The following is an 11789-nucleotide window of genomic DNA, read 5'->3' on the forward strand; positions in this document are numbered from 1 at the left end:
CTAAGCAATTTTCTGCTGTCCCTTCTTCCCAATCAGGGATTTGTGGATGTGCGGGATCACACCGCCCCCGGCTATGGTAGCCTTGATAAGTGAATCCAACTCTTCATCACCTCGGATTGCAAGCTGCAAGTGACATGGAGTGATGCGCTTTACTTTGAGATCCTTGGAAGCATTACCTGCCAACCCCAGCACCTCAGCTGTGAGGTACTCCATAATTGCAGCACTGTACACAGCAGCAGTGGCACCCACTCGTCCATGGCTGGTGGTGCGAGTCTTCAAGTGTCTGTGGATGCGGCCCACAGGAAACTGCAGTCCAGCTCTCTGGGAGCGCGACACCGCCTTAGCCTTGGCCTTCCGACCATCTTTCCCAGCTTTGCCTCCAGCCATGGTCTCCGCTGCAAGACTCCCACTGTAGCCCCTGCGCGCCGCCGCCGCAGCCGCTCTCCCACTATTCATTTCTAAGCATTAAGCCGCTTGTTCTCAGCACTCCTGTGCTGATATTGTGTTCAAGCCAAGGAAAGAAACCACACTGGCTATGAGGGAGAGGACCTGAGCTCCAGCCCCATTTCAGATGCCAGTGAAGGGCACAAATGCACCCCTCACTTGTTTGTATCCCCACTTATTCAAGAGTTGGACTTGGTGAGCTGTTCCACTCTTGGTATCCCGTGTAACTGTGAAGGGTGAGGAATTCAGCCGTGATGTTCCTTGGACTGCGCATTTCACTGGAAGATATAAAGCCACGAATAGTATAAGAACCTGGAAGGCCTTTAAGATTCAAGTCAGAAAGCCTGTTGGCCTCTGCTAGAATCATGCTCAACTTGACCTTTCTGCCACAAGTAGGGGTTCTGAGTTGCAATGCCTGTAAATGTGCCTTTCTATTATTTTGGAATGAATTTTCCCCGGGGGACTAGTGCCCCAGAGTCCCAGCTGTTCAGGGAATATAGCATTGGAGAGGGGGCTCCATAGAACACTCTTCTGCATTTGGAGTCAGGCTCTATGCCTGGAAGCTGTGGGATTTGTCCAATGAGGCCAAGGGAGGGTCCCCAGAGGGAATGGGAAGTGTCCAACTGGCCTGGACATTTGTGTTCTCAGAAGCTCTTGAATGGATTCTTGTAACAGACTGGCTGGTTCTGCATCTTCTCAACTCTCTAACAGCTGTAGCTGGGAGCTCCACACCTGTAGGCTCAGCTGGCTGTAGGCTGTTGGGGGCTGCTCCGGGGCTTACATGAGAGAGTTGAAAATAGCCCTCGGTAGATAAACATTGAGTTTGGCTATAGGTTCACTCTGGCTTTAATGTTCCAGTTCCTGTTGGCTTGTTCTGTCAGCTAAGGCAGTCTACACTTCAATTAACAGAAAACCTGATGGAAACTAACTTAACTAAAGGATGCATCACTATCTCATATAAATGGAGGATTCTAGTTGGAGAGATGCCATGCTTGGGTGTTTCTCAGATGAATGACATCACCAGGGACCCATATTCTTTGTGCTTCTACCCTCTGTCCTCTTCAATAATTGTTTCATCGGTGGGCTGCTAGCAAGGTGATTGCAGCTGGTCTAGGTGTCACATATGGATGTAATGACATCCAAAGAAAGAGGGACATCTCCACCTGTGACTTGTCCTTAAGAACGAGAAGTTTCCTTGCTGGGGATGTCTTTCTGTATGCTGTGAATGTGTGTTGCTCTGATTTGGTTGATAAATAAAAAGCTGATTGGCCAGTAGCCAGGCAGGAAGTATAGTATAGGCGGGATAAGCAGAGAGGTGAATTCTGGGAAGAGGAAGGCCAGCCAGACACAGAGGAAGCAAGATGTGAAGGCAGAACTGAGAAAAGGTACTACCAAGTCACCTGGCTAAACATAAATAAGAATTATGAATTAATTTAAGTGTAAGAGCTAGTCAATAGTTAGCCTGAGCTAATGGCTGAGCAGTTTTAATTAATATAAGCCTCTGTGTGTTTACTTGGGTCCAAGCAGCTGCAGGACTGGCAGGTGAGAGAGATTTGTCCTGAGGCCAGGTGGGACACAGGAAAACTTCAGCTACATTTCCTCCCAAGCCTCTCTGGGATTACTGGGTTTGTCTAGAGTAATCTTCTATGGTGGAATGGGTTTGGAGGAGACGACCAAAGCCCAGCATGTCTTCTAACAATGACTCTTCCTTTGGTTGACAGTTTGAGCTTTCTGAATTCTTGTTTGATCATCCACCTTTTCCTTAGCAATTTATCATGGTCCTTTCTTTCTCCTTCCAGCTCCATTGGCAACCCCACCAAATTTATCATAGCTGGTAACTCCACATCTAGATCCTACTGAAGCCAGGCAGGAGTAGCAGGAATCACCCGCTGTTCAACATTTCTCTTGGCCTGACCCTCCTGTCTTTTGGTCTTTGTTCCCATTCCACCAAGGTCAGTGTTATTGGTTTTGTGCCTCTGAATGAGGCATGTCATAGACCTGAGGAAGTGGGAGGTGTCACAGGCCATAATCATGTCCTCCATGTGGATAGCTTGTGGTCATAGCTGCAAGCTGCTTTCATCTCGGAGTCCTAGTGGAAGCAGCTCCCATTGACTGACTCTGTGCTCTGGGAGAGAGCAGCTGTAGGCCTTAGAAGGGAAGGTATTGACTCCCCATTTGTGATTTTTTTTTTCTATTTCACCATGACCTGCAGTAGTGCAGAACATGGCAAATTATCTCTTTTATCTGTGGAAGAATCCAGCAATTAGAAAGCCAAGATCTCATCACATGCAAGGGAACCACTATTCTCCAACATTATTGTCAAGGTAAAAAAAAAAAAATGCCTAAAATGAGTCCTATTCCTTTTTCACAGCTACTCTTCCCTCTTGCCTTCCTTCCCTCTTTCCTTCCCTTTCCTTCCCTTCCCCCTCCCTCCCTTCCTTCCTGGGTGGTGGAATGCAGCCTTGTAGAGGCAGTATATAGAAAGGGTTAGATTCAGAGACATTTGCCACCCTACAACACAGGTTATATTTTCCAAACCACTAAGAACAGGGAGTTTTCCATTAGCACCAGGGAAGGACAATAGATTAGCCAGGCAGAATGTCTAAGGCCAACACACAGTGATATCTGGTTTCTGTAAGTACTGTTTTATTTTTTATCTTTTTACTTTCTTTTTATTTATTCAATGTGTCTTTCCCATCATGCATCTTGATCCCTGTCCCTCTGCCCCTGCGACACCCCCCCCCCCAATAAAACAAAATTTAAGAGAAAAAAAAAAGGAAAAAAAATTTAAAATCTCATCATGGAAGCTACAGTGTGACACAGTGAGTCACGCAGTAAACTCCTTTGCTCATATATTTTTACTTACCAGTGTTTGTTGCAAAGAGTCATTGGTCTGATTCAAGGTCTCTGGTTTCTACTACACTATTGGTGCTGGGCCCTCGCTGAGACTCTTCTTGAGTATCCTGTTGTTACCTTGTATTGTGAAGATCCTGCAACTTTGGGTCTGCAGGTCAAGCCCCTTCACATGCTCCAGCAGATGGGATGGATATTGGAGCAGGCCAAGTCATAACCCTGGTCCTGGACCTGGGCAGCTGCAGGATTGGTCAGCCTGCCAGTTCTCCCCTGTCCTCACCACCAGGGTGAGCTCTCCAGCATTGCCCTGCTAATTCATCACCCTTCTAGCAATGGTGGAGCTGTAGGGCCGATTCTCCTGCTTTCACACACCTACACCATCAGGGACAGCTTTACTGTGTTGCCCAGGTGAGGTACAGGGGCCACTCTCCTGAGTCCTGCAGCTGGTGAGGGGCAGGGACAGCCCCCCTGCTCTTATGACCCCAGGGCCAGCTCCTCCACCTGTCTCAGGTGTTGATGGGCAGGGATAGGGGGGGCTTCTCTCCTCCGCCCATTCTGCCATATGTCAGGTGAGTAATGGGGACAGCTCTCTATTGCTCGCAATGTCAGGGCTGGATTACCCACACCTCCAACAACAGAGCCAGCTCAGCTGTGCTGCCTAGGCCAGGAGCAGGGCCCCGGCTTTCCTGAGTGCTGCCACTGGTAAGGGGGAGGGTCATCTCATTTGTCTGCTCTTTTGCTTTTTGAAAACACACAGATAAGAGTTCATTTGGTTCACAGACACCTGCTGAGGGATCAAACAGGATGATATTATCATCCCCGTCTGACAATTGTGAAATCCAAGATTCAGAAAAATCACACTGTTAACCATGCAAGAAGTTAATCGGGAATTCTTTCCCCAGCTCTGCACCAGGTTGGCTTTGTTAAGCTGGCCACTCGAGGTCAAGCTGGTCATTGGTGATGGATTTGAACTCATGGATGCCCAGCAGTTCCTGTTGGCTATATTGTATAGTTCTGAGGTGCCCCAGTGGACTAGGACCCAAATGTTACCTGTCTTCTTTGCAGACGAAAACCTACTGACCCCGAGGCCAATAGCCCCGTTCTGTTTTCTCCAGAATAATTTGTGGATAACATTCAGTAGAGACCTTCAACACTTAACCTTGGAGCCTGTCAACAAGTGACCCTGTGGTTAAAGGAAATCGCTCTCTCTCAGTGCATATGTCTGTGTATGCAGGCATGCACACGGTTTTGTTTGTGTGCACAGGTGCACATGGGCTACGCTGTGCACCCAACTGGACCTGTGTATACACCTGCATATATATATGTAGAGTCTGTTTGTGCATGCCATGCCGGGCTCTCTTGGTTTCCCAGAGTCCCAGGGAACACTTGCTGTGTTCTGCAATGCTTTGGGACCAGCCTCAGATGCTCTTTTAAGAAATGAGGTTGCCTTCCGGATGCTTTGTTCACTTGTTCCCCCTGCTCCCACTTGACAGAACTGCCCACACGTCCCACTCCGGGGCTGGAAAGAGGAGTGTATCATTTCACGCGCCCTTGTTTAGCTTTTCCCCATCTAAAGCCAACGCTGGCACAGCTACTGATGAGCAGAAATCAAAAGCAGAGGCCGAGCTTTTGATGGGAAAACTGCTACATTAGAGAAGGCTGGTTGTTTTGCAATTGCAGGGTAAGGTCCGTAATATTGCCAACACGGAATGGCCATTAGATTGCAAATGACTGGTCACTTTGCTGGATGACTCAGTCATCCTGTAATCATGGTTATAATATCACCTACAGTGGTCAAGCCCAGGCACCTACCAGTTACCGAGACACCAAATTGCTGGACTACATAGAGTTATGGTTATCACAGCAGGAAGGAAAGAAAGCATATCCCCCAACCCCCTGCACGCCCCAAATCCTGGGTGTGTGGCAAGCTGTCCTCATTTCCCATGGGAAAGTGGAAGTAATGACCAGAATGACTTCAGCTCTCTCTCCTCCAGTGAGTGCCCCACCCACTCCAACTGCAACTTTTTGTGGTTGTCTGCCTCCATGCCATTCCTGGAGGAGGAGGAGGTCCCTTGGGCCAGTTGGTATGTAAACTCCTAGCTGATGAGCAGGAAAGCCAGGTCATCATTGTCCTCGAGGCTTCTGCTTCTGGTGATTTGTACGTGTATGGGCAGCAATGAGTGGGCGCCTCTAGCGATGGGGAGCAGGCTGTGAGACACAGAACGTGGCAAAGGTATGCCTCCGTTTCCGTGAAGACAGGCACGGTGGCTTCCTAGATTATGTAATGCTACATGCAGGCTCCTGTGGTGTAGAAATGAAAACAGAAAGAGATGAGACAAAGCCAATGGAGTGATTTCCCCTTAGGCAACCCTTGGCCTCTCTCAAGAAGCAGATGGCCTGGTTTGCTCCAGGAGGCTGGTGAAGAGAATTGGAAGCTGCTGATGGAGGCATGGGCAGAGTGAAGGGGAAATCATAGGGTCAGTGCCAAGAAGAGGCCCACTCACTTCCGGGGGTTAGGAACTGGGGTAGGAGTAAAAGCTTTCTGATGTGAGCTTTTAATTTCCGCTTTTGCTTTTCCCCAGACACTTCACTTTACTCTGACCCTCATCCATCCTCCTGTTCCTACCTTTTGTGGGTCTCAACCAATGGGAGACCAGAGGGAATGGGAAGCTGTGAGTATGTTCTACAAACGTTGCAATCAGATGGGGAGGTGAAGAGGTTGTGAGGAAGAAAAGGGATGCAGCTAGTAGCTGCCCCCCTAGGAATTTGCTAATGGGATATTGTGACCTTTATAGCCAGTTGGTAGGAACTCTTAAATCTACCTCATCGGCAATCCGAGGCCACCATCCCTTTCTTACCCTATGCTTCCTGTTAGGGAGTGAACAAGCCTGGCGGATTTTAGATGTGCTCTGCCCTCTCTGGTTGTTTTTCTGGTCCACGGAATGGGGATTCCTCACCTTCTGCTTGGCTCAGTTGCTACCCAGCATTTTGATGGCCGCAACTGTGGCCTCTGCATGACAAGAAATGGTCCCAGATGACTCATTTGCAGTGACAACATTGAGCATAGGCCTGGGACTCGGGGGAGGTGGCAGGGAGAGATGGTTTAAGTACTTGATGGAAAATGTGGTGGGTGGTGAGATACCTTAGATGGACCAGCGTCTGCACAGAAGCTTGCCCATGGCTTATATGGAGCCTTTCTATCACTCTACTCTCCAGCTGGGGAGAAATGGTGCCCTGCTCAATTCTGCAAGACCCCCAGCCCTAACTCTCCAGCTGGGGAGACTGCTAGCTGAGAAGGAAAGGGCTGGGTATTTCAATTGCTTCAGAAAAGCACCCATTTCTGCTCTGTGAAAACCTATTTGTCAACCTCCTTTCATTAGGACCAAATGGGTGATGGGACAGGACTCACTGGAATGACCTTCTGTGAAGGTTAAAAACAATACTAAAGACCGTAAGTGCTGGTGGTGCTATTGAGGGCATTATGTGCTCTAAATGCCTCCCCTGCCCCCACCCATGGCCCCTTATTTGGCCTGCTTGACAACTCTCTGAAATGGCAACCAAGCTACATCCATTTCTCAGCTGACGAAACGGAGGCCCGGAGATGATATGACTTGTCCAGTGTCACACAGCAGGTGAGGAGTGGAGCTGGGAATCCAATCTGCAGCCTGGCTCCAGATTTACTCAGCCACCATCTTCTTTCAGAGGGGCAACCGTAGACTCGGTGGCCAGGTCTCTGGATTCCTAGTAGTGTAAACGATGTGACTGGCAGTTCAGGAAAACCCTGGGCAGCCTTATGGTGTGGCTCGTCCTCTGCCGGGTGATGTCCTGGTAATTTCCCTAGTTTTGTTTACCATGTAAATTTCTTTGAAGTAAAATTCCTTTTATCCAAGAGGCAATGTGACCTCCAGTCTTGTTTTTATAAAACATCTCTGACGTTAGCCACAGGAGGCAAAACCCTGGAGGTGTTTTTTGAGTCCCCTGTGCCCTGAATTGGCTATGGTCTTTGTTTCTACTGTGAATAGCAGTCAAGCCTGGGGTCATGGGGTGGCCCTGAGGCCAGGGGAGACACAGATGCTGGGAGCACAAATGAGAACTAGTATTTCATCACTTTCTCCAGAGCCAGGGCACCTGAAGGACCTTGGTTGCCCACCTGGCCAAGTGCCTGTCACAAAGAACAGAGTGTCTTGGACCATGTGACCACAGGGGAGGCTGCCCAGGCCTCTGAGGGAGCTGCCAGCTTTGGAGCAGTTGATTCGCTGATGCTGGGCTCCTCCGGCGCTGCAGAGAAAGAGCAGCATTCTTCATTCAGAGGCTCCGTCCAGGAGGCCTCCTGGCTTTCTCTTCTCTGGGATCAGCACAGCTACTGTGGGGGAGGGACAATCAGGGCTGTTGTCCTGACCCAGAACAGAGGCACTGCTGCGGATGCTGAGCTGCCTGGTTGAGTCCATCTCTATTGCACCTGCCTTCCTAATTCCTATGTCCCGGGTCCTAGGTAGGTCTTGCCTTGCCTAACCCAGATGACCCAGGGACTGACAGAGTGGGTCCTCTCTTTTTCCACCTACCAGACATTTTTACCTTTCATCCTGAGTATGTCAGCATGGAGATGGAGACATTTCTGTGCCTAAAAATAATTTTGGAGCTAACTTGGAAAACATGTTCCCCTGGTTTTTCAGGTAGGACACTTCCTGAGGACAGGTGCTATTCATTCTTGTGGCCCAAGTGATATAAAGGGCACACCTTGCTCTCCGAGGCTCTCTTTTCTCTCTTGTGGCTCTCTGGAATCCCTGGCCATGACTCTTTTTGAGAGGGGAAGACATGACTGGGACAACCTTCTCCTCTCTTGGTTTGGGAACATGTGCTGTCAGTTACTATAAGTAGCCAATGTGGGAGAACAGAGCCTAGGTTGGTTTGGTTCAGAAGAAAAGTCCTGCTCTGGTTCAGGGCACATCAACCTGCTTAGTGTTTGGTCAAAGGTCCCAAGAATCCCTAAATCCCACCACAGACTTTCTTTCTCCTAAATGTTTCCCTACATCATCTGTATCAGACTCATGGAGGAAATAGAGGGCAACCTTGAAGAGAAATCAGCAGAGCTTTTTAACAAGGGATGAAGTACAGAAGTGTGGACAGGGCATGGCATGGTGATCACTCATGCTTGTAATCACAGCACTCAAGAGACAGAAGTAGGAGAATCACAAGTTCAAGGCCAGCCTGGGCTATAATGCAAGAGATCCCATCCCAAAAAAACCAAGTGCTGGGAATACAGCTCAGTGATGGAGCATTTGCTTAGCATGCATAAGTTCTAGGACAACACCCAGCATTGAAAAAAAAAAGTAATTTTTTAAATCAATAAAGCAGAAAAACAGGAAGGGGATGGACTATGGATGGAGTTGGGATATTTGTGAAGGACAGTACAGTATCCTAGAGCAACAGCGGCCAGGAACCATTACATATGTAGGTTTGAAGGGTCAGGGACAGGATGCCACACTTTCATGTAGGAGAGAGCCTAGCAGTACATCCCACAGCAACCGTCTGTGGAGGAGGGAAGCAATCAGCCAGCTCACCATGATAAGGCCAAGTGGCCAAGGACTGGGGGAGTACTCAGTTTTATTCCTTTCCCGTAACCCCAGGTCCCGTTCTGCCGATCGGCTGGAGGGGAGGGTCTGAACACGCATGTTGATGCTACCTGAGGATGCAGCCCATGAGACAGAGTCTCGAAGGGCAGATTTGTGCAGATCAGCAGGGCAAAGGGGTAAGGGAACATACCTGGAACGACATCCTCATGTCGCCTCAACCTGACCATCTCTCAGACTCGCAGCATCACTGCGTTCTGGGCCACCTCTTCTCTCTCTTCATAGGTTTGTTTATTTGTTTTTGAGACAGGGTTTCACTGTGTAGTCCTGGCTGCCCTGGAACTCACTCTGTAGAACCAGGCTGGCCTTGAACTCAGAGATCTGCCTGCCTCTGCCTCCTGAGTGCCGGGGTTAAAGACGTGTGCCAGCTGGGCACTAGTGGCACATCTTTTAATCTCAGCATGCGGGAGGCAGAGGCAGGAGGATCTCTGAGTTCGAGGCCAGCCTGGTTCTACAGAGTGAGTTCTAGGATAGCCAGGGCTACACAGAGAACCCCTGTCTCGAACCCCCCCATGTGTGTGTGTGTGTGTGTGTGTGTGTGTGTGTGTGTATTAAAATTTTAATATATTATTTATACATTACCACTTTTCAAACAACAGGAAAAAAAGTTATCCTATTTATCATAAGTTTTGGATTTTAGCCTTAAATTAATACTTCTTAGCTGGGGATGATCTGGCTCCCTCCCCAGGGAACTTTTGGCCTTGTTTTGAGACACTGTTGGGTTGTCATTAACTGCTACTGGCACTTAGTGCACAGGAGCCAGGCTAACATGGCGGCTGAGTTCCCTACAGAGCTCAGCCTAGTCTAAGTCTCAAAGGATCCTCTTGTGTGAAGAGCCAAGAGTGCTGAGGTAGTGAAGAAAACTGCTACGAAGCGGAGAGAAGTTTTGTTAATAACGGGAGAGCAGAGAAAGGAGCTCGTTGCTTTGTTTGGTTTGGTTTGTACAGGAGGAACCTGTCACAGAGATGTCCATATTCTGTCTTTGGGCAGCATGGTCCCCTGCTGGACTCTTTAGGCTCCTTCTCTGTGCATTCTGGGTATCAGCAAGATCGCAGGATTCTGGGCTCTTTGGGATCCATCTCTGGGCACCTGGGCACAGGTAGGTTTTCAGGACTGAGCTCCAGAGCAGCAGGGTTGAGAGCTCTTTGATAGAACATCTCAGAGAATTTAGCTACCACTGGCTGCTGGAACTGTCAGAGCAGACTCTGCAGAACTGTTTTGGATGGTTCAGCCAGACTCAAAAGGTCTGGTGAATTTTTGCCTTGCCCAGTCTCCAGAGTTCTCTGCTTTTGAACTCAGAGCTCTGAGACTATTAATGAGTAGAGACTGAACAAGTCCTGAAGTGGTCCTCAGACACAAAGGAAGTGCCCCAACTCAGAAAGTAAATGAGTGTAGTCAGGTGTCCTTTGTTAAGGCTGATTAAATCCAGTCTTTGTTTCTTTTCCTGTTCCTCCCTATATCACATTTCCAAGTCATTTCCCTGACTGTCAATGCCCTGTTAGAGCAGAGTGTAGGCAGAGGCAAAAACTCCCTAGCAGCTTTCTTTGGGAAACATTTAACAGTCATGATGACAAGGTGAGGTAATGGCCACAAGTACATTTATATGTACGGCAGCAGCAACTAACACATGATGCCCCTCATCAGCACCCAGTCTTCATTTGGTGGTAGTAGAGGGAACAGCTGTAATGTTTATCACTCCATTTCATCATTTTTTTAAGCCAACAATTAATTGATATTGTTTAAAAACAAAATTGAGACTGGAGTTTTGTAAAAGGAGAACTCTACGCATCTACAACCATCCCCTCCCAAAAGGCAGTACCCATGCAGAGGTGGTCCCATGTCTGCACATAGACACTGATTATAAGTATATATATTTAAATGTAATAAAATAAATGCAAACATAAAGTATCAAATATAACATACAACAAAGTACAGATAATTTTCTCACACTATATAATGTGCACACATATACTGTATATGCATGCATACATTTATTTACTAATGTATATTGGAAATCCTTCTACATTAGTATGCTCTTCTTTTTTGATAAATAGGTGTATCACAGCAGATAGCCTAAACCTTAATCTTGTTAGCTAAAAGTGACTTGTTTTAAAAAAAAGACTGTATCTAACCAGAAAGAATTCTCAACCAAAACAACAAAAGCCAAAACAGACAAAACCTTGCTGCAAAGTTCTGCTTTGCGGCCGCTTTGCTTTGCTTTTATGACTTGCAAATCCTCCATTTTCTCATCTTACTGACATTTTCATACCCCCCCACCCCCACCCCACCCCAACCCCAGCATTTGCCCCTTGAAACTTCCGTCACAGGGTCACAGAACCATCGAGGGGAGTATCCAAAGGCTAGCAGGCTGCTGCCCGTGACTCAGACCCCGTCTGCTTTATTAAATGACTGCTTGTTTGTTGTCCTTCTTTAGAGAAAGCACCGCCGAGTGATTTTGACAGTGGAAAAGCCTGCCCGGGCTTGGGATGGCAGTGTTTTCGTTTAGAATGGTCTGAATAGTCAGCTCACGCGAAGCTAGGGCCGGAACAGCTCGGATTCTAAAACTGCGCGCCCGCTTGTCTTGGCCGTATTTCTGTGGTACAGCCAGGCTTGGGGTAAAGGAAGAGCCCATTCTAAGTAAAGAAAGAGCTTGCGGCATTTGGAAGGCAAAGAGGGGGCAGGCAGAAGAGCCGTCGGGGTGTACAGCGTGCTGGGGCTCCGGGGCTTTGAAATCCTTTCCTGTGCTGTCACTTGAATGTCGAACACGTTATTCTCAGTGGACACTAAAAAGAAGTACACAGGTACGGGGGCTCCAGGGGGATTCATTATTCAAGGCACAAAATTTTCTACTCTGGCCTGCAA

The 11789-nt window shown here is 48.1% G+C and overlaps 1 pseudogene across 1 annotated transcript; it reads right to left on the reverse strand.

The window, feature by feature from the left end:
• LOC102922335 (histone H2A.V pseudogene) lies at positions 1-3199 on the reverse strand (annotated as a pseudogene). Its single transcript, XR_013044762.1, has one exon. The product of XR_013044762.1 is annotated as a histone H2A.V pseudogene (transcript).
• Positions 3200-11789: the final 8590 nt, after the last annotated feature.

This window comes from Peromyscus maniculatus, chromosome 15 (assembly GCF_049852395.1).
Source record: "Peromyscus maniculatus bairdii isolate BWxNUB_F1_BW_parent chromosome 15, HU_Pman_BW_mat_3.1, whole genome shotgun sequence".
NCBI lineage: Eukaryota > Metazoa > Chordata > Mammalia > Rodentia > Cricetidae > Peromyscus > Peromyscus maniculatus.